This window comes from Mobula hypostoma, chromosome 23 (genome assembly GCF_963921235.1).
Source record: "Mobula hypostoma chromosome 23, sMobHyp1.1, whole genome shotgun sequence".
NCBI classification, from domain to species: Eukaryota; Metazoa; Chordata; class Chondrichthyes; order Myliobatiformes; family Myliobatidae; genus Mobula; species Mobula hypostoma.
Genome location: NC_086119.1, coordinates 44,394,794 through 44,417,836, shown reverse-complemented (window position 1 = coordinate 44,417,836; position 23,043 = coordinate 44,394,794). Strand labels below are relative to the sequence as shown.

Genomic DNA, 23,043 nt, shown 5'->3' with positions numbered 1-23,043 from the left:
CTTAATTCAATCAAAAATATAATGTTACCCAGACAAATACGCTGGAACGGATTAGAGTTCTCACAGCCGCAATGCTTCAACGGTAGGGAGCTTGCTATCACACACACCTTCACCAGTTAAAATGGAACCAGATGTTCAAAATGGGCACATGGTTAACTTGTTCATCGAACACCCATTACCATTACACTGCTGATGGCTGCATTTAAGTCAGATCAGTGATCAATACCAGCTAGGCACTACTCTGAAAATGGAACTATCATTTGCGCTTTTATAAGAATGATTGATAGAAACTTTTATAGTTTACCACAGGGCAATATAGTCCAGCTACATTCCTCTTAATTATGTAAAAAAAAACCTGTTATGCCTTGTTCTAAATTAAACGCAAAATGCATTGCCATATACCTATTATTAATACAGGCTTCTTACCACAGCTCCTGTTTGGTCAGGTAAAGATTGATAATGTTGAAAAACATTTTCCTCTCCAGGTAGTTCAGATAATACAAATGATCACCCTAACTCGAGTCCATCATACAACATACTCTTGTTTTGAAGCCCATGAAATTTAATGCTGCTGCTCAGAATGGGTTGTGCAAGTTCTAAAAGGCACCCTACAATTTACTCTGCAATTTTTTTGTTATATGATTTACGAGTTACTCCTGTTTGCCTGGCTGAGTTTGTTTATCATTTGAAAATACAACCACCTAACAAGGCCTTCCCAACACATGCAAGATGCTGGAGGAACTCAGCAGTTCAGGCAGCATCTGTAGCAAAGGGTTAATAATCGACAGTTCGGGCCGAGACCCTTCATCAGGACTGAGGGGGAATGGGGGGGGGGGCGGTTGTGGTGGGAGAAGATGCTAGAATAAAAATATGGGGGGAAGAGCGGAAAGAAGCTAGCTGGAAGGTGATAGGTGAAGCCAGGTACGTGAGAAATATCAAGGGCTGGAGAAGAAAGAATCTGATAGGAGAGGAGAGTGGACAATAGGAGAAAGGGAAGGAGGAAGGGACCCAGGGGAAAATAATAGGCAGGTGAGAAGAAGTGAGGAATAGAGGAAGGTGGGGGGGGGCAGAAATTTTGTTCACCAGAACAAATCAATATTCATACCATTGGGTTGGAGGGTACCGATATGGAATACAAGGTGTTGCTCCTCCACCCAGAGGACAGCCTCCTACCTGCGATGTTGCTGTAAATAACAGCTTCTCACTATGAATGCCCACTTACATTTATAATTGGTAACATCTTGCAAACTGCTTTGCGTACAAAAGGAACACTATTTTTCCATTCTGGATTTTAAAAGTTATTTCCATAGAGCAGTGGTCCCCAACCAGCATGTGCTACCGGGCCACGCGGAAACGATACGAGTCAGCTGCACCTTTCCTCATTCCCTGTCACGAACTGTTGAACTTGAACACCCCCTCCCCCCGTCGGCCAGTCTGCAAGAATATCGTCAATATTAAACTGGTCCACGGTGTGCTAAAGGTTGGGGACCCCTGCCACAGAGAACGGGGGTACAACATCACATTTGCGCATTGATATACAAAAAGAAAGTAAATGGTTTTAGGCTGATCTCTGCCCAGGACATCAACTGATCAGCAGGAAGGAATGCAGAGCACAGGGATGGAAAGGATCCCAGCTGCAATTAAGGAGTGAGATCAACGAGCTCAGCCCGGAAAACTGGAGCACCTGATAAATTATATAACAAAAATATTGCAAAGTAAATCATAGGAGTGCCTTTGAACTTGTACAACCCATTCTAATCAGCAGCATTAAATGAGAGCTAACTAAAGATCTTTTCTGTTGAATTATGATTAGGATTTGAGATGAAAATCAGGTTATCAGCCTAGATCGTGGCATTAATTGGAGTAATACTTTCTATTCTCCTTCCACTTTTCTCCCGGGGTCAACATTGCCACTTAGAAATAATCAGAATCAGATTTATTGCCACCAACACATTCCCTGAAATTTGTTGTGTTGTTGCAGTACGGTGGAAGGCTTAAAAAATATTGGAAGTGACAATACAAAATAAATAGTGCTATAGAGGAACTAGAGAGGTGATGTTCATGGACCGTTTGAAGATCTGACGAAGCTGGCCCTGGAATGTTGAAAGTGGTCTTCAGGCTCCCATTCCTCCTCCCCAACGACAGTAACAAGAGGAGGGCATGTCCAAGGTGGTGAGAGCACTAATGATGGATGCAGGCTTCATCTTTTGAAGATGTCCCTGATGTCGAGGAAAGTAGTGCCCGTGATGGAGTTTGCTGAGCCTACAATGCTCTGCTGTCTCATTCAATCCTGTGCATTGACGCCTCCGTACCAGGCAGAGATGCTTCCAGTCAGAACGCTCACCACCTTGCATCAACTGTTCGCCGGGGCCACTGACCTTAATTATCCTTCACTATCTTTCTCAAAAGGCCCAGTCTTTGAACAAGTCCAAGTACGAGACTTTGAAAAGAATCACATAATACCCGAGTTGATATTCTTTTGTCTCTGCCCCCCGCCCACCTTCTCCCATGATGATTTTACCATCAACTGCTGTCTCAGTGTCCAGCACCTATAATCCAACCCACCTATCCAGCATGATAAATGGGACATACGAGGGAGCAGGATAGATTCTCACTCCTAGACCAAAAGGGTAAAAACAGCCTGCATTTACACAACTGCTCTAACATGAAGAAATCGCAAACATTACTACACAGAAATAAAAATCAGAAAAGATTGACAGCTAGCCAGAAAGTCACAGAGATTCTAATAACTTCCTAAAACGAGGGGGACTGAGTTTAGATCAGCTGATGCCACAGCCAGCAATGGTGTGATGAGGAAATAGGAAAGGACAAGTCTATTGCCTTTATGTCACTGTGTATAAAAATCAGCTGGCATAAAGCAAGAGATGAAGATATATCATTAACTAGCAATGCTAATACTTGGCAAGAGTACCCCTGGTGTCCTGCAGGCTCAGCACTCATCACAACAGAACAAAACGGCACAGGAACGGTCATGGTATCAATTTAAACTAATTCCATCTGGGTGCACCTTGTCTATATGTCCCCCTCCCCCATTTCCCCACCTTTTCACATGCCCGTCTAAAAGCCTACAACACCTTACAGTACCAACGACCCAGGTTCAATTCCCTCCACTGCCTGTAAGGAGTCTGTACATTCTCCCCGTGACTGCATGCGCTTCCTCCGGGTGCTCCGGTTTCCTCCCACAGTCCAAAGACGCACCGATCGGTAGGTTAATTGGTCATTGTAAATTGCCCCGTGATTAGAATAGGATTAAATTGGGCAGTGAGGCTCAAACTTCCAGAAGGGCCTATTCCACACTGTACATCAAATCAATCAATAAATAAAATGTTATGAAAGGCACCTGTTGAACCTGACTTGTATCTAAAACTTTTAAGTCACTGTTATTTTTGAAGAAGGGTCTCAGCCCAAAACGTTGACTGTTTATTCATTTCCATAGATGCTGCCTGACCTGCTGAATTCCTCCAGCATTTAGTGTGTGTTGCTTTGGATGGCCAGTGCCTGCAGACTTCATGTTTCTGACTGATAAAGTTTTGAGTTCATTCCCTTTAATAGTAACGTGACTGAACTATTCTGTTCACTCGCTGCGTTATTCCCAATGATCCTAGTGGAGTAATCCACTCCGACAGAAGTTCATGGTAAAATCAACACAGGGAGTAGATACTGGAAAGCTTAGAAAGCAGTGAGGTGGGGTGGGGTGGGGGACGACGAAGGAATAGTAATTTATGAGGCACACCAATCATCTGGCAGGCCTTAACTATCAAATCAGACAACTGTCAGAGATAATAAACAAGATTCTGTTAACATTAGAAACATTCTCCTCAACTGCGGAGAGAGGAATAGCAGTTATGGTTCATATTCATGACCCTTCATTGCAGTTGGACTATAATAACCCAAAAAATTCATTCTGCTTCTCTCTCCACAGATGTCACCTGATCAGATGAGTATTTCCAATGTGTACACCATTAACACCAACTCATCCAGAAAATGATCCCTTGATATCTTAGCTAATTTAATGCGTAGTCTGAGTCCCTAAACACAGCAGAAATGTTCTTTTAAAGGGCAGCGTGTAGAATCCAAATTGCTACAGGCTATACAGCACATTGAATCCATGATGGCCCCTTGTAGAAGAATCACTTCAGTCCCAAATCTCTATAGTCTGCAAGTTTTTCTCTCCCAGATGCCTGGCAAGTTTTCTTTGGAAGTAGTTGAGGTAGTACAAATGCAACTTTTACGAGACACGTAGATAGGTACAGAGAGCAGAGAGGATTGAAAGGCTATGAGCTGAGTGCAGGCAATTGGGACTAGCAGGGAGGATGCATGATGAATTGGGCTGAAGGGCCTATTTCTGTGCTGTGTTATACCAGAGTTCAAAACACCCATCACCAGCTCCCAAAATTTAAATCCAGTTGATAATGCAGTGTTTTAAAATAACTAGCCATCAACAATAATGACCACAGAACCACCAAGTTATTAGAAACATAGAAACATAGAAAATAGGTGCAGGAGTAGGCCATTCGGCCCTTCGAGCCTGCACCGCCATTTATTATGATCATGGCTGATCATCCAACTCAGAACCCCGCCCAAGCCTTCCCTCCATACCCCCTGACCCCCGTAGCCACAAGGGCCATATCTAACTCCCTCTTAAATATAGCCAATGAACTGGCCTCAACTGTTTCCTGTGGCAGAGAATTCCACAGATTCACCACTCTCTGTGTGAAGAAGTTTTTCCTAATCTCGGTCCTAAAAGGCTTCCCCTCTATCCTCAAACTGTGGCCCCTCGTTCTGGACTTCCCCAACATCGGGAACAATCTTCCTGCATCTAGCCTGTCCAATCCCTTTAGGATCTGTGAAAACACAACTGGTTTCCTAATGTCCCTCAAAAGAGGAAAGTCTGGCCTATTGAAACTACCAATGTGGGACTGTGGTGCACATGGTAGAGCTACTGCCTCACATCTCCAGAGATGTGGGTTCAATGCTGACCTCAGGTCCCATCTGTGTGGAGTTTCCACCAAGGACTGTTGTTTCATCTCAAGTCAAGAAGACATGCAGATTGGTGGATTAATTAACTGCTGTAAATTGCCTCTAGTGTAGTTGGCGAAAATGTTAGGCAAATTAAAAATAGGATGAATGTCGCATCATTAAAGATGGGAGAGTGATAACAGTGGGTCGAAGGGGGTGTGTTCTGTGTTGTAGCGACTATTAAGTGCCCCCTGAAATGACCGGATGCACCGTTCCTGCTAGAGTGAAGGAGAGAAAGAATAAAACTGGACAGATGAGCAAAACCAGTGGGAGTATGTCAGAGAAGCAGATAGGGAGACCTCAACACAGTGTAATAGTTAACACAGCACTTTACAGTACCAGCGACCCAGGTTCAATTCCTGCCTCTGCCTGTAGGGAGTTTGAACCCTCTCCCCGTGCACCGTGCGAGCTTACTCCGGTCTCCCCCCACAGTCCAAAGACGTACCGGCTGGTAGGTTAATTGGTTATCGTAAATTGTCCCGTGATCAGGCTAGGATTTAATTGAGGGATTTCTGGGCTGCAGGGCTCCAAGGGCCGGAAGGGACTGTTTTACTATAAATAAATAAACAAACACCAGCAGATCAAATGATATGAGAGGATACCCTCCACTATATCGTACGCTACATGGAACGGTCTTTGAACTGATCTGGCAGTTGACAACTGTGAGGCATTGACATCTACTACTCCAATCTGAACTCCGTGGCCTAGCATATGCCCCACTCGAGTTTCATTATCCAGCACGGATTATCCACCTTGAAGGACAAATCCTGAAGGGCATGGAAAACTGCTTCAGACACACAAAATTAAGGTGCTGGCCTAACGAAACTGCAGCACGAAACAACATGGGAGTTAAACAGCACGTGTTCACTCCCGCTTTGTCAGTGCCATTGCAAAGAATGTGTCACGCCGCCTCTACATTTTTTAAAAAAGAAGTTTGTGAAGATTCTGCATGTCATCTAAAACTTTGGCAAACTTCTATAGATGTGTGGTGGTGGAGAGCTTACTGATTGGTTGGCATATACAAGTTTATCAATACAGCCTGGTATAGAAACACCAACATCCTTGAATGGAAAATTCTGCAAAAAGTAGTAGTTATGGGTTAGTCCATTGCAAGTAATGCCCTCCACACCACTGAGCACATCTACACAGGAAACCAGTATCCATGATCAGGGACCCCTGCCACCCAGGCCATGCTCTCTTCTCGCTGCTGCCATCAGGAAGGTAGTACAGGAGCCTCAGGACCCACACCAGCAGGTTCAGGAACAGTTATTACCCCTCAACCATTAGGTTCCAGAACCAAAGGGGATAACTTCACTCACCCCATCGCTGAACTGTCCCCACAACCTATGGGCACATCATCTCACATTCTCAATATTTATTGCTTATTTATTATAATTATTTCTCTTTTTTTCTTGTGTATTTGCACAGTTTGATGCCTTTTGCACACAGATTGTCCACCCCGCTGGGTGCGGTCTTTCATTGATTCTATTATGGTTATTGGATGTGTTGGGTATGGCTGTAAGAAAACGAATCTCAGTTTGTATATGGTGACATGCACTTTGATAACAAGTTTACTTTGAACTTTGCATTTCAGATACTTATCTCAGCTATTCTGACATCACATCTGTACCAACGAAGAGGACAAGGACAAGGCAGCAAAAAAAAACAGCAATGCCTGTAGATTCCTCTCCAAGCTGTACACCAGTCTTACTGCCAGATTTTCCATTGTCAATGGGTCTCTATCCCAGAACTCTCTCAACAGTACTCTGAGGGTACCTTCACCCGAAGGAGCACAGCAACTGATGGCAACAGCTCACTAAATCTTCTCAAAGTCTTTCAGGGAAGAGCAACAAAAGCTGGCTTTGCCAGTGGCACCAGACCTGACCCTCACCCCATAAAGTGAACAAGCCTTAAAAAAAAAGATAGCATTTTAAAAGAACCAGCTTGGGATGAAAGAGGATCTATTCATCGTTTGCAGCAAAAACCCTTCTGTAGACGTGTGGTGGAGAGTATATTGGCTGCATTACAGCCTGGGGTGGAAGCACCAATGCCTTTGAACTGAAAATCCCACGGAAAGTAGTGGATACAGGCCAGTACATCACCGGTAAAGCCCTCCCAACCATTGAGCACATCTACATCAATGATGTTGTTGGAAAGCAGCATCCATCATCAGAAATCCCCACCACCCAGGCCTTTCTCTTTTCTTGCTACTGCCATCAGAGCCTCAGGACTTACACCATCAGGTTCAAGAACAGTTATTACCCCCTCAGCCATCAAGCTCTTGAACAAAAGGGGATAACTACACTCAACTTCACTTGTTCCCACAATCAATGAACTCATTTCAGGGGTTCGTTATCTTATTTATTTATTTTACTGAGATACAGGCCCTTTGAGCCCCATTGGCCAGCAATCCTCGATGTAACGCTTTGACTATTCAGGGGATAACTTACAATGACCAGTTAACCTCCCTGAGGGAGGAAACTGGAGCACCCGGAGGAAACCCCACCCGGTCACGGGGAGAAGGTACAAACTCCTTACAGGCAGCAGCGGGAATTGAACCGGGGTCGCCTGTACTGTAGAGCGCCGTGCTGACCGCTGCACTACTCTGCCACCCAATTAATGTCTGCATTTGCAGAGTTTGCTGCCTTCTGCAGCCTGGTTGACCTTTCACTGATGTTGTTATAGTTACCATTCTGAGGATTAATTGAGTATGCTTACAAGAAAGTGAATCTCAGGGTTGTATATAGTTACATGTACTATAAGTACTTTGATAATAAAACTTACTTTGAACTTTCAAAATTCCTCACTCAAGAAATCAATAGCACGGGTAGGACCAAGAGGCTGCTGTTGTTTCCGGTGCATGCTCTTTGTGCTGAAGAAGTATGTGCGAAGGATATTATGAAGGTGGGGTAGGGGGGTGGAAGGGAGAAGACACCGCACCTACAGCCTGCAGAGTGCTGCTCTTGTAGTTGCGGAGCACAGTGGGTCTGAGACAAGCTGTAGGCTTCATACTGGGTCCTTTTATCTCAATGCCTCAGGTCCCTCTATATTTATGTGACCAGGGTAGAAAATTCACAATCCTAATTCCAGGACCCTTGTGTCCATGGTGACTGTGATCCATCTCCTAGGAAACTAATCTTGTGGTATTTGAACAATGTAACTGTGGTGTTTAATCTCTCGGAGTCTGATCTTTTTATCTGCACAGTTTATTCCATGATTACACGTCCCAGAACGGCAAAGCACAAGCGTGCTGTTGATTCATAAACAAACACAAATAAATGAAGTGCCTGCGAACAGAAGGGAGACCCGCCAGCTGTAAATATAGTCGAGATGTGTCTCCACCAGGATATCCTACGTTATATACTAAGGTACAGAACTACCAGATTGGAAAAGACCAGCTGCACCACTAGCCTGGTCCGTCCTTGCGGGGTATTAAACAACCTTTCCTGCATCTCCTTGGCAACTAAATGCTATCTAGCAGTGTGGGAGCAAGTGAGGTTGGTTTATCAGAGGTCAGGGAGAAAATATGTGGAGCAGAGCCAACTGCATTACCGGTAGGACTTGCTGTCTCAGACAGTTGTGAAGGAGAGGCCGGAAGTTTCATTTCAAATCACCACTTGGTCACATCCCCAGGCGCTGTACGTGGGACATTTCATGAAAACCTTTTGATTCCATCATTCCAGAGGCCTTTGGAGCATCCTTATTCAAATGCGGCTGTCCAGTACCATACACCTGCTATATTATAGTATGCAAGGCTTAACCTCAACCAGTCCCAGAACTGACTGGGTGCATCATCAATGCCAAAGCATTTCTCAAGTGTTCTTCCTGCAACATTGCATTTCACTTCCAATAAACTTCCTGTGGGAGTGGAGATGCCTCTCAAAGTCCAGCCCTAGGTCCCCGTCGTGAGAGGTGGAAACGGGTAAGGCCAGCCAGCAGGGCTCTGGCGAAGCTGTATAAACCAATCCCCTGAACAGTGGATGCAAAGGATTGCAGAAGCGTTGGTGGACTCCAACCATACCATCGACTTCAGAGGACAATGGAGACGGGAGGTCATCAACAGTTTCTGCTCCACTGGGAGCCAAGGGGACCAAGTAAGGAAGTGGAGCTAATCAAGGGATCAAGTCCCACTATAGGAAGGATGTTGAGGTTTTGGAGGCTGCAGAAGGGGTTTACCAGGATGCTGCCTGGTTTAGAGGGCACATACAATCATGAGGCTGGATAAACTTGTGTTGTTTTTTCTGCAGCGGTGGAGGCTGAGGGAGATCTGATAGAGGTTTACAAGATTACGAGCGGCATAGATAGATAGACAGGGAGTACCTGTTTCCCCAGGGATGAAATGTCTAACACCAGAGGACATGCATTGAAGGTGAGAGGAAGTAGACTCGGGGGGGGGTGTGAGGGGTAAATTTTTTTTTACTCAGAGAGTTATCCAAGCCTAGAATGTGCTGCCTAGTACGGTGGTAAGAGGCAAATGCATTACAGGCTCTTAAGAAATGCTTGGATGTAAAGAAGATGGAGGGATGTTGACATTGTGTAGGTAGGAGGGTGTTTTTGATTTGCTCTTTAGCCGGTCCAGAACAACACTGTGGGCCGAACGGCCTGTTCCTGTGCTGTACTGTTTTCTGTTCCAAGTTCTAAGAGGAGATTGTTTAACCTACATCTCACACGCTCTGGAATGAAGATCACTCCAACTTCAGCCATCAAACTGCAGTATGCAGACGATGCTTGCACATGCACATAATGGTAAAGTCAGCAACTAAATGACAAGGTTAGGCTCACACCTGACATCCACAAAGGCTGTCTACCAACCTGCCCCCACTGTGCACTTCGCCTTCCAACAGTAAAGATCCACCTCAGAAAATTGCGGACCACCTACATATCACAGGGGCCGACCCTCATTGAAGGTCGACCTTGATTCACCATTACTGTCAAAACGCCAGCACAGGCTTTGGTTGTGCTTGAAGATCAAAATCTAGGACTATACTCGTGGTTTACCACCTCCCCCACCCCCAACATTTCTGTATACTTTTGATACAAGAGGGACCTTAAAGACACTGGAAGGATACCTCTCCAACACAAGGCAGCAAAATCTTCCACATCCACTGAAAGGATAGTTAAGATCAGCATCCTCCTGAGGCCAAGAGACCCAGCGTCAGGGCTCACTCACAGTCCATCAGCTCCAATGAACAGAGCATATTGTTCACATGCTCTACACTGAATTCACCGAGATAAGATATAACCAAGAGGGCAGAGGAAGCAACAAGAATGATTGCTAATCCACTTTGGGAAAATGTAACATTCCCAAGGAGTTAATCAAAAAGAAAGACCAAATTCATCTTAGTATATTTTCTCCACAATCTCACCTTTCCCAATCCCCAACCTCACTTTGCCACCAGATACAATCAGGTGGTTTTGTAAGGCTGATGATTCACGACATTGGGATTACAATAAGAATCCCTCCCAAGCGAGCCCAATTCCTGCAAGTCACATGTTTAAAAAAAAATGAGGATCGAGTCTTCCCTTCCCTTCAGCCTTACCCAGATTTTCTCTAAGGAGCAGGAAAGGGAAAAATATTATCTTCATCAATTACTTCCTGTGCCGAAAGGAGTACATTTTCAGTATATTCTCTCTCAGCATACTAATGGGAGGGCTTATCCATTAAAGTGAGTTTGAACAGGTTTAAGCAGCTAAGCATGGTCCTTTGAAGATGGTAGGCAGGCCTCTTCCCATCCTTTCACACTCACCAATGACTTGTCAAGTGTTCACCAGCACTGTGACGTGGCACTAAACAAAATGAAACAAGTTCCTCCCAAAATCTTCCAGAGACAGTTTACTTCTTCTGGATCTGGTATAGTCCTGGTGAAAGTCACATGAAGGAAGGACGGTGTGACCCAGCAACCATGCTGTGCAGGGTAACCAGATCGAACAAACCAGGAGAAATGGTTTGATAACTAGGCTGCTACAGACTCACAGAGAATTTCATGGAGGAGGTGCACTGGCTAGTGCAAGGAGCATTGAGGAGTTGGTAGACAGCATTCTGAGAAAAAAATACTGCTGGGCGTGGGGAAGGGGAATTAAAGTGATACGAGACAAAAAAAAGTTGAGAATTGTGAAATGTGTATTTTAGCAAGTGCAAGCATTGGGAGCGATGTTTTGTGCCAAGTCCACAGAAGGGAACCAGCTGTACTGTGACAGGTCATACATTGCACTTAAATGTTATCGAAAGAGAAATGAAGAGCACTTTACTATGTCTTGGAATGCAGTTTTAGGAGCTTGAAGAGATTTGGTTTGTCACCGAAAACACTTGCAAATTTCTACGGATGTACCATGGTGAGCATTCTCACTGGCTGCATCACATTCTGGTATGGTGGGCTACTGCATCAGATCGAAGTAAGCTACAGAGAGTTGTAAGATTAGTCAGCTCTATCTTGGGCGCTAACCTCCGTAGTATCCAAGACATCTTCAAGGAGTCATGCCTCAAAAAGGCGGTGTCCATCAATAAGGACCCCTATCGCCCTCTACTCACTGTTACCATCAGGTAGGAGGTACAGAATCCTGAAGGTACACACCCAGTGATTCAGGAACAGCTTCTTCCCCTCTGCCATCTGATTTCCGAATGGACATTGAACCCATGAACACTACCTCACTATGTTTTTATTTCTATTTTTGTACTACTTAGTTAATATACATATTTACATTTTTGTACGTGTACACACACACACACAGAGCAATTCAGCTTTTTTCTTTATGATCAAGTATTGCATTTTTCTGCTGCTGTAAAGTTAACAAATTTCACAACATACGCTGGTGATACTAAACCTGATTCACCTTCCCTTTCCTCTTGCAATTATCATCATCCAAACTCACTCCCCTGCAGCCTTACCTCCAAGAGGCTCAAGGTTTTAGAAACACTGCATCGTGGAGCAACCACCCAACTGGTCCTAATTTCCTACACTTGGCCAATATTCCTCCAAGGCCTGCCCTCCTCGTACAAATCCAAGTGCTTCTTAAACGTTTCCTACTGTACTTGCCTCAACCACTTCTGGCAGCTTACTCCAAGTACTCACCAACCTCCATGTGAAAAAGTTGCCCGCAAGGTCCCTTGTAAATCTTTCCTATCTCAATCTAAATCTATGCTCCCTCATTTTGGACTCCCCTACCTTGGGGAAAACACTACAGCATCCACTTTATCTATCCCTCTCACAAATTTTTAAAAAATATACAAGGTTTTCCTACATTCCAAGGAATAAAGACCTAGTCCGGCCAGACTCACAACAACCTCATACATTCTTATGCACCCTTTCCAGTTTACTCACATTTTTCCTGTAACAGGGTGACCAAAACTGTATACAATATTCCAAGTGCAGTCTCACAAACTGCAATACAATGCCCCAGTCCCTGTACTCAGGTTGCAGCTTGCTGGCATCTTGTCTGTACGTGACATCCCCTTAAAAGGGCCTGTGCACTATGTATTCCAAAGTCCCTGTTCCATTACACTGCCTAGTGCAAGTTCTATGCTTGTTGTCTTTTCAAACTGGCTCACCATTTTGCCAACTTCAACTATGACCAGCTGCCTCTAAAACTAGACCAAACTTTCCCTGGAGTTCTCTGCAGGTCCAATACTAAAATCACATCTTCCTCTAGTCCCTTCCCTTGTACCCTCTCTAAACTGGTCCCAACTGCCAGATGCTTCCAGTAAATCATTAACCAGTCTTCCAGTTTGACTAACATTGACACATTGCCCCTCGAATACTACTTCTGCCTTCTTCGAATCAGTCAGTACTACCTCAATACCCAAACCGCCACTTTGCCTCCAACCCTACTTTCCTCTTGTTTGACAACGTGCCCCCACCAAATCTTCAATTTCCTCCAATTAAATTTCATGCCCTGTTTTAAGCGCATGGTCCAGTTTCAAAAGGTGTGCTACAGGTACAAATTACAGTATATCCCAAGTGAGCATGGCAAAAGTAATGTCTCCTGCCGTACTCTATCTGCACCATGTTCTCCAATATAGTATCTCCACAGATGTATCTCCTCACTGCAGATAGAGTTTTTAAATGGTGAAGTGCAGTCCCTTCTATTACAGAGGGAGTTCGCTGCCATTGTGATTAATGGTGTTTACGTTTCCCCCCGCCCCCGGTGCGAGTGCTGGGGAAGTGTTGCAGAAGCTCTATTGCACAATCTGCAACCTCGAAGCCACTCACCCCAATGGAGTCTTCACTGTGGTTGGTGACTTCAATTATGCCAACTTAAAAACAATCCTGCCAAACTTCTACCAGCACGTCAACTTTGCAACCAGAGGAGAGAATATATTAGATCTGGTTTATGCCAATATTTGTAGAGCCTAGAAGGCCACCCCCTCCCCCCGACCCCCACCACAGATACTCAGACCATGTATCATTGCATCATCTCTTAATGCATGCATTACTAAATGACAATAAAAGAGGACTGCATGTCCTCATAATCTAATCTAATGTAGCCATTTGCTAATCCCTGAATAGAGGCCACTGGTAAAACAAGTCAAACCAGCTCACAGGGAGATCAGGGCCTAGCCTGAAGATGCCAGCTCAGTGTCACAGGTCTGCTTTGAAAGCACATTCAGGGAGACGGCTATCTACCAACATCACATCAACATTCATCAACATGTGGGATCAGTGTCTGGCTGCATTTGAGGACGTTATCGTGATTAAACACTACACTGCCAGGGCAAACCAGGAACCATGGATGATCAGAAGCTGATGCACAGGTTAGGGATCAGCGTGCTGCCTTCAGATCGGGGGGGGGGGGCAGGACAAACCCAAGCTGATGCACAGGTTAGGGATCAGCGTGCTGCCTTCAGATCGGGGGGGGGGGGGGCAGGACAAACCCAAGCTCATGCACAGGTTAGGGATCAGCGTGCTGCCTTCAGATCGGGGGGCAGGACAAACCCAAGCTCATGCACAGGTTAGGGATCAGCGTGCTGCCTTCAGATCGGGGGGCAGGACAAACCCAAGCTCATGCACAGGTTAGGGATCAGCGTGCTGCCTTCAGATCGGGGGGCAGGACAAACCCAAGCTCATGCACAGGTTAGGGATCAGCGTGCTGCCTTCAGATCGGGGGGGCAGGACAAACCCAAGCTCATGCACAGGTTAGGGATCAGCGTGCTGCCTTCAGATCGGGGGGCAGGACAAACCCAAGCTCATGCACAGGTTAGGGATCAGCGTGCTGCCTTCAGATCGGGGGGGCAGGACAAACCCAAGCTCTGCAACATTCCTGCTCCCCCGCGCCATGAGGACGGCAAAGTCCGAGTATGCACAGAAAATCCACAGACATCTTTGTGACACCAGGGTCACGTGGGTTATGTAGAAAGGTATACACACCATAACCAATTACAGGTCCACCCTGAGCCTCACCAACAATGATGTCTTCCTTCCAGATGGGCTGAATGCTCTCTATGCACGATTTGACCAAACGTGACATCAGGGAAAGCCCCCTCTCTCCCTGAGGAACAGGCAGCCTATCTGTCCACAGCTGAGGTGGAGAGGACCCTAGCCAGTGTAAACCCACGGAAATCTGCAGAGTTAAACAACATACCAGGTCAGGTTCTGAGGGACTGTGCGGTCCAGCTAACAGCGGTCTTCACAGATATCTTTAATATCTCTCTGAAACAGCACCCTGTGCCTGAAGGCTTTAAGGCAGCCACCATCATTGTCCGAGAGAGCAATGGTATCTGGCCTAAATGATTACCGCCCAGTGGCACTGACTTCAACAATCATGAAGTGCTCTGAGCAGCTGGTAATGGATCGTATAAAATCCCACCTTACAGCTACATTGGGTCCTTTTCAGTTTGCCTACTGCTCAGACCAGTCCACTGACGATACCATAGCCTCAGCCCTCCACTCCGTCCTGTCCCAGCAAGCAAATAATACCTTACACGCCATGATGTTGTTTATTTATTTCAGCTCAGCACTTGACATGATCATCCCTCAGAGGCTGGTGGGTAAATTCTCCTCCTTGGGACTCAACACCCCTCTCTGTAACTGGATCTTGGACTTCTTGACAGAAAGACCCCAGCCAGCCTGAGTTTGCAGCAACATCTCAAACTCAACCTCGCTGAGCACCGGTGCCCCCCCACTCCCCAGGGTTGTGTGCTCAAGCCTCTCCTGACTCACAACTGCACAGACAGATTCAGCTCAAACCACATCACCGAGTTCGCTGACGATGGTACAGTGGCTGGCCTCGTCAGTAACAGTGACGTTCGCATACAGGGAGGAGGTAGACAGGCTTGTCGGTTGGTGCGAAAACAACTCGAGTTTCAACGTGGACAAGACAAAGAGAGATGATTGTGGACAGACTGACCACTCCCCATTGCACACGGAGAGCGTGAGGAGCAACAAAATTCTTTGGTATGCACATAACAGACAGTCTAACCTGGTCCCGCAACACCTCCTCACTAATCAAGAAGGCACAGCAGTGTCTATACTTTCTGAAGGGACTGAGGCGCGCAAGGCTCCCGCCCCCACTTTAACAACTTTCTACAGGAGCACCATCGAGAGTATCCTGTCTGACTGCATCACCCTGTGGTACAGAAGCCGCAAAGCAGCAGACTACAAGACACTACAGAGGATAGTAAAAACTGTTGAGCAGATCATCGATGCCTTCCTCACCTCTGTTTGTGACACTTACCAAAAGCGTTTTCTATTGAGGACACAAAGCATTGTTGAGGATCCCTACCCATCGCACAATCTCTTTGAACCACTATCATCAGGAAGGAGGTACAGGAGCATCAGGACTCGGACTGCCAGACTGGGTTACAGCTTCTTCCCTCAGGCTGTGAGACTAATGAATACCCTGACACCACCGAGGCCTCGTCACTAAGACAGTGAGCTGTTTACTGTACTGTTTACTGTTTATCTGTGCTGCACTTTACTACAGGCATTTTGAATATTTTATTAACTTATTTATAGTACAATATTTCAGCTTCATGAGCTGTGTGGGTGCACCATGGTCTGGAGGAATGTTGTTTCGTTCAGTCATACATAATCAGACGGCAATAAACTTGAAATGCTGTGTGAAGCACACAAACCATCACTGTTCTGTTGAGAAGTGATGGCAAACCTGTTTTGAAGTCTTTTCCATTTCTGAAAGTTTTCACGAAGTGACTGAACACAAGCCAAGTCTTGTTTGCTTTATCAGAGTGTATTCTCTTCAAGAAGCCTGACCAGTTTCATTGCCTCATTGAATAAAAACTTTTTTACACAACAGACTCATTGGCTGTGGTTGGTTGCTTGGAGCTGGTATAAATCCATATTTCAGATACTCCACACTACACTATCTACACTTCTTCATTTCTGCCATTTTCGTTATGGATTAACTATCACGGTCAGTCGTCTGTTGTTTAAGTCCAACCTCAAGCACTGTGATCATAGCTCAGGCAAAACCCGCCTCTCTGCCTGAAGGTACATAAAGTGGGGCAGTGATATCCCGGTTGGGCTGTGCACTGCAGAAACACAATCAAGATTCTAAACTTTGCCCCATTAAATGCCCCTATCCTAATTAACAGGAATTGCGTCACTGCGTGATCAGAGTATGGGAATCGTACTAACACTGTGCTACAGTAGTGAGCGGCAATAATGTGCGAGCCAGGCTGAGAAATAACATAATTTCTTCAGTCCAGATTTCCCTTGATATGCCAATTACACAAGTGTCACATTGCTTTTCAACAACTGTAACATGCTTTTACCAAAGTCTAAGAGAATGGTGGCTCAGCAAGAGATGAGATGATTATGTGATCATTGTGATCAACTATGAGGCAGGGGATCAAATGCTTAATTTAAGAAATTAATTACTCATTATAAGTCTGTAATCCCTCAGCTCCCCTTCCCAAACTGTGAACCCCTCACCACCTCCTTTATCTTTATCACTCCCTTAGAAATTCCCGCTGCCCCCACTGTATTAGGCAAACCAGTCACTTGTCATCAGCTCCTCTCACTATTTTCCACATTCACCACATCATTTCTCATCCTGTCAACTATATGAGAGTGGAGTTACCTGTTGCCTTGATGACCCAATTATGAGCATCTGCCTACATATCCACCAATACTGGGGCTGCCTTTCTCCAAGTCCACTTCTGGCACAGCTCATGTGCAGATGAAACCCTTACCCATATTTTTGCTACATCTAAATCTAGATGATTCCAATATGCTCCTGACTGGCCACCCGTGTTCTACCTCCATTAACTTGAGCTCAAAGTCAAATTATTGTCAGGTGCACAAGTGCATGTCTATACAGGTGCAACGAAAAATTTCTTTGTGGCAGCACATATCATCTGATGTACAACATTCACAAGAAAAACAGAAATTATGCAAAATTATATGAAAATGAACACAATAAGAACAAAAAGAAACTAAGTCCATTGTGGTGTAAACACGAGGAAATCTGCAGATGCTGGAATTTCAAACAAACACACATAAAAGTTGCCGGTGAACGCAGCAGGCCAGGCAGCATCTCTAGGAAGAGGTACAGTCGACGTTTTGGGCCGAGACCCTTCGTCGACTGTACCTCTTCCTAGAGATGCTGCCTGGCCTGCTGCGTTCACCAGCAACTTTGATGCGCGTTCCATTGTGGTGTAAAGTGGTCACGGTGCTGGGAAAATGAGGTCGTAATTAGGGTTGTACAGGTTGGTTCATGAATCGAATGGGTGAAGGGAAGCAGCTGTCTCAACTCTGCTACCTTTATTCAACCAACTTATGTTCGTTCACCATCCTTACTTAAGTGTCCTCTATGGTTTCACCCCCAAATTTAGATACCTCATTTAGCCTTCTAACCCTTTAAGATATCTATGGCTCTCTGAACTGCAGCATCTGCAAGTATATCTGCCTTCAATTGTCCAGGTCTTATGCTGTGGAGCTCCTTCTCTAAGCCTCTCCTTTCCCTCTCATTCAGTCTTAAAATAGGTTTCTTCGACAACCTGCAAGTTTGCAACATTCCCCCCCCCCCGCCCCCGCCGTGAGAAGCATCTCAGGCTACTTAGCTTGTTGACGGTGATGTAGAAATAGAAGTTGCTGGTTTAGCAATCATAATTTTGTTGCGGCGCAGCCCGTAGCCACAGTTAGCGCAACGCTTTACAGCTGAACGACCCGGGTTCAGTTCCTGCCGCAGTCTGGAAGGACTTTGTACGTTCTCCCCATGACAGCGTAGGTTTCCTCCAGGTGCTCCCGTTTCCTCCCACGGTTGGTGGGCACGCTACACGCCACAGTGGATGGTAAGTTATGGGCACGCTACATTGGTGCTGGAAGCACGGCAAGACTTGTGGGTTACCTAGCACAATCCTTGCTGAGTTTTGATTTAATGCAAAACGATGCATTTCACGGCATGTTTCGACATACACGTGACAAACAAAGCGCCTCCAATAGGCTTCATGAGAAACTGGAGGGAGAAACGAAGAAATCTTTGTGCTACAGTAATATAGTCAGTATAAATTTTTAAAAATTCATTGTAAAGATAACATCTAAATCATATCCTGCAGAGCACCACAGAATGCAAGGTCATGATACCAAGAAGATCCTTGAGGTTCTCCTAGTCGTTACAAATAAATAAAAAGACGACAAGCGTACATTCACAACCTCGATGACCGAAAGTACTTTACGGCCAATAAGGGCAAGCTTGAATTACAGCTACTTTTATGAGATAGGAAATAATGCAGGTTTATCGTGCACAACATGATCACGGGCAGACAGCCAAAACTCCTTACCCAACAACACTGTGGAGAGCCTTCACCACGTGGACTGCAGCAGCTCAGTAGGGTACCTCACCATCACCTTCTCAGGAGCAATTATAAATGGGCAATTTTTGCTGGTATTGCTATTGATGGCCACATCCTGTGAATAAATATACAAAAACGTTTAATGCTGCTGGTCTCGAGTGATGTATCAGTTTAGCCAAAAGCAAGAGAAGTGTTTTTTTTAAGAAATAGTCCCAGGCAATTCTTTTACACCTATGTGAGAGAGAAAACTGTAGCTCTGCTCAAATTCTTAACTCCCGTCACCTTGCATTGGTACCATCTGCCCAAGGAGAGAGAAAGTGAACTTACAACCCACTCCTAAGCACAAGTGCAGCCAACTGTGTTGGAAGCTTTGACAAGATGTAACAATAACACTGCATCATCTTACATATCAGGTAGCAACTGCATCTCTGTGGCAGCACCTCCCGTCTCTCTTCCTGTATCCCTCGGAAGGCCATGGCTCGGAGGGTCTGAACATGAAAACATTGGCTCATTCCTCACAGTTTCAAAAGGGTCTTTGCCCTGTCCAAGGTAACATCCTTTGAACGAGGAGACAGCATTATCCAAGTAGGGAGTCTTCCAGAGCTTCCTGCTAAATATTTATCACTCAACTAACACAATTAAATACAGACTGTTTGATCACATTACTGTCTGGTGGGGACTCTCTCCACAAATCCACTTTCGCACTTCCCACAGAAGTTACTGGAGTTCACGGGTGCTTGCTCGCTGTGAAGTAGTTGGGGGGGGGGATGTGACAGTAGACAGAGGAAACAACACTGTGGCAAGCCTTCACCACGCGGACTGCAGCAGCTCAGTAAGGTACCTCTCCATCACCTTCTCAGGAGCAATTATAAATAGGTAAATTTTGCCGGTATTGCTATCGATGGCCACATCCTGTGCAGAGCAAGTTTCGCTCCATGCCAAATTTTCATGTCAGAGGTGACCATGGAATAGCTCTCTGCACTGGCTCAGGAAACTTCTAAGAGACCACCCAGAGGAGAGGTCGAACAGGCCAGTGACCCCACTATTCTCTTTGGAGAAAAATTGACACCAGTATCATCCCGAGGATCACTGCAAATAGTGACATTTTCCTAAAACAATTTTTCGATGTGGAAATTGCCTCACTACCTAGAAAGTCCCCCAACAATCTCCCAAAACCTGGATAACTCCCACCTCCCTTCCTAAATGCTGATAGCATCAGTCATCCCAGTGAAAACCGCAGAAACTGCTGCTTTCTTAGACACTGTTTTACAGATAACATCCAAGTCAGCAAATACAAGACACGGAAGAGCTTGTGACCTTAAGGAACCCCTTAAATTGGTTGCTTTTGAAAGGACGGCAACGCTGAACTATAACACGAGATTAAGGCCAGTCAAAGGGAGAGAGAACAAATTCAATCATGGTCAGTAAAATCAAAAGCGTGACGTATAAAAAGGAAAGCAAAAGCACATTTCAGGCAATTAAAGAATCAATAAATTCGTGTAATCGGGCGCTCCTGCAGAGATGTTAAGAATCGGGAATAAACACCGCGTAGTTCTTGGAGGCGGTGCGGGTGGGAGCGATGGTCTTGTTTATCACTCGGGATTGCTCACCAACTGCGGAAACCGACTGCGATTAAATTTGAAAACTGACGGACTCTGGTGAATGACCGGGTACAGTACTGTGTCCCGGCCTGCGTGCTCTCATCCCCCCCCCCCCTCTCTGAGACACATAGCAGACTGCTGCACAACACAGATCGGAGTTGGAAGTGCCAAGAGTCGCCAGTGGGGGAAGGGGTGCCGCGCATAAAATGTCAGATTAAATAAACCAGCGACTTCCATAAAATCCCCCCCCCGATTAGAACTCGGTTGAAATCCTGACTGACTGCATGTTGCACCCCAAGCAAGTCACGTGTCACCGCAGGATACAATATGTATCTTTAAAATATGAAACATTGTGACAACTTGTTCTGGTTTGTTTCTGTTATTGTTACTTACACCTTTAAATTTAGACGACCCACCACAGCGCTGATCTCTTCTTTCCCAAAAACACACACACATACAAACATACAGGAGTTCCTTGGGTTTAAAAAAAAATTTTAAAAAAACTTCCCAACGTCCTAGTTTTTTTTTCCTTAAGAGCAATCCGGATTTTTTTTTTTGATTTTCTGGATTTTTTGAGAATTACAATCCGAGGTCTTTTCCTGAAGGTGTATCTTTTTGTCCTGATTGCAGAGTAGGCACGGTTTGGCAGATTTTTTTTGCTGGCTCTGCTCAGACTAGCCTTTGTTCTCTAATCCCAGTAAACCAGAAACTCATTCGCCCCTGCTAATCCCAGCTCCAGTCCTACACACTCCTTCATTGGCTGTAATTTACATACGGATTAAGGCACACACATGTCCCATTCTTTCGCCAAATTACGGCACCTTGAAATTGACAAGAAGAGAGAAAAAGGGGGCGGGGAGACGAGAAATTGACAAGAAAGAGCGCGTGAAACCGCGCGCGTCATTTTCTTCCATTAAAACAGCCCCATCCACCCCACAAAGAAAAAAAACAATCGGAAATATACAGGGAGGGGGTGCGCAGGGATAAACTACTCCTCAAATAGGGAGTGTTAGATTTTGGGGGCATTTACTTTTTTTTAAATTCTAATAAAGAACCATATTAATTTGCGTTTATGAAAAGGATGCATCAAATAACCACGTTGGTTAATCTGCAAAATGTACAGGCGCTGCAGGGTTTTTCCTGTGCTCTTCTCTGGGTGTAGATTACAGAGAGAGAGAGCGAGACCATGTGATCTTCCCACGGGGCCCATGGAAAGAGAGAGAGATACGCTCACATCAAATGGCCGACTGCACTGTTACCCTGAGTCCGCAGTTCGCCATCCCGTCGAGACCGTAAGGAAAGCGAGCAAACCTTCTGCAAAGCATAATGTGCACATTCAGCGGAAGTCCCGAATCGTCGGCAGATAACGCGCTCCTCTGCTAACAATATATAATACGTCTTTAAAAAAAACAAATCCAGGAGTTAACTTTTGCAGCGCGGCGGCGGCTCAGTTCTGCGGACAGCTGACAAGTAAATTGAACTCACCTCACATCTTCAATTGGTAGCCATTCTGTTAACTCTTTGAATGCTGTGTCGGGCCACTTGCTTGAGCTCAGTCACAATGCGCTTGAAGATTTTTCATTTAATCCCAGAGGTTTATATTGTACACAGTTACAAGAATGCTTCCTTCAAAACATAAATAGTAGTTTCAGTCATGCCTCTCTGATCTGTTCCACTACTCAAGAGGAACAGTAGTGATCCTTCAATGATATCGGTTTCTAATCTAAGCCATCCATTCCTTGATTTCTTAACGCTGAGAAAAAATCTATTAATCTAAATTTTTAACAAACTGGTGGACAAAACCCAGCCACCCCCATCCTCTACAGTAAAAAATTCCAAAGATTCCCTTCCCGCTGAGCAAAGACTTTATGTATTCATTTCTGGTATGTGGGCGTCCCTGGTAAATCGAGTATTTATTGCTTATCCCTAATTGCCCTTGAGAAGTTGGTGGTGAGCCACAGTCAACAACCACTGCAAATCCTTTTGGTGAAGGAACTCCCACAGAGTGGCAGGGAGGAAGTCCTTGGATGTGGCCGCTGTAACTGTGAAAGGAAACGCAACACCATTTTCAAAGCCTGAGCCGTGTACATCTGGGAGGGGAACCTGCAGACGGTGGTGTCCTTGGTTCTCTTGCCCTTCGTGGCGGTGCATATACTGGACAGAGCCGCCCAGATGGGTCACTGCTCTGTGTTCTGTCGATGGTCCGGATTGCAGCCGCTGTGCACAGGAGGAGAAGTCATTGACGTGGTGACAATCAACTGAGCTGCACTGTCCTGCACGGTCCTGGATAGGGTTGAGGTTTGCATGCATCCAGGCCGGCGGAGAGTGTTCCATCACATTGCTGATGGTTTGTGCATTATAGATGGTGACAAGGTTTGGTGTGTCAGGGGGCAAGTTGCTCAGCACAGGGCATATTCCGCCCTTATAGCCACGGTATTCCAGTTTCTGGTCATTGACGACACCCCCCCCCCCAAGAATGTCTGAGGTACTCTGTGATGGAAAAACGTTAAACGTTTGAGATATACCTGACCAAACCAGAGTCACAGACCAGCCTTCAGCTGTGGTAAGCCTTGCACGTGATGGGGGGGGCGGTTTGCAAAGGAAAGGTGAGCGATATCACTGGCTGGCACAATTGAGAGCATCCTGACTGGCTGC

At 45.5% G+C, this 23,043-nt stretch overlaps 1 protein-coding gene across 8 annotated transcripts in view; it reads right to left on the bottom strand.

The window, feature by feature from the left end:
- Positions 1-22,254, bottom strand: part of gtf2ird1 (GTF2I repeat domain containing 1) — a 200,953-nt gene extending 178,699 nt beyond the window's left edge. The window contains exons 1-2 of one of the 8 annotated variants that reach the window (XM_063031349.1): positions 21,874-22,254; positions 18,776-18,902 (exon numbers count right to left, since the gene is read on the bottom strand). The gene's annotated coding sequence lies outside the window, so the exon portion shown is untranslated. The other 7 variants (XM_063031348.1, XM_063031351.1, XM_063031353.1 and 4 more) reach the window with 7 other exon arrangements.
- Positions 22,255-23,043: the final 789 nt, after the last annotated feature.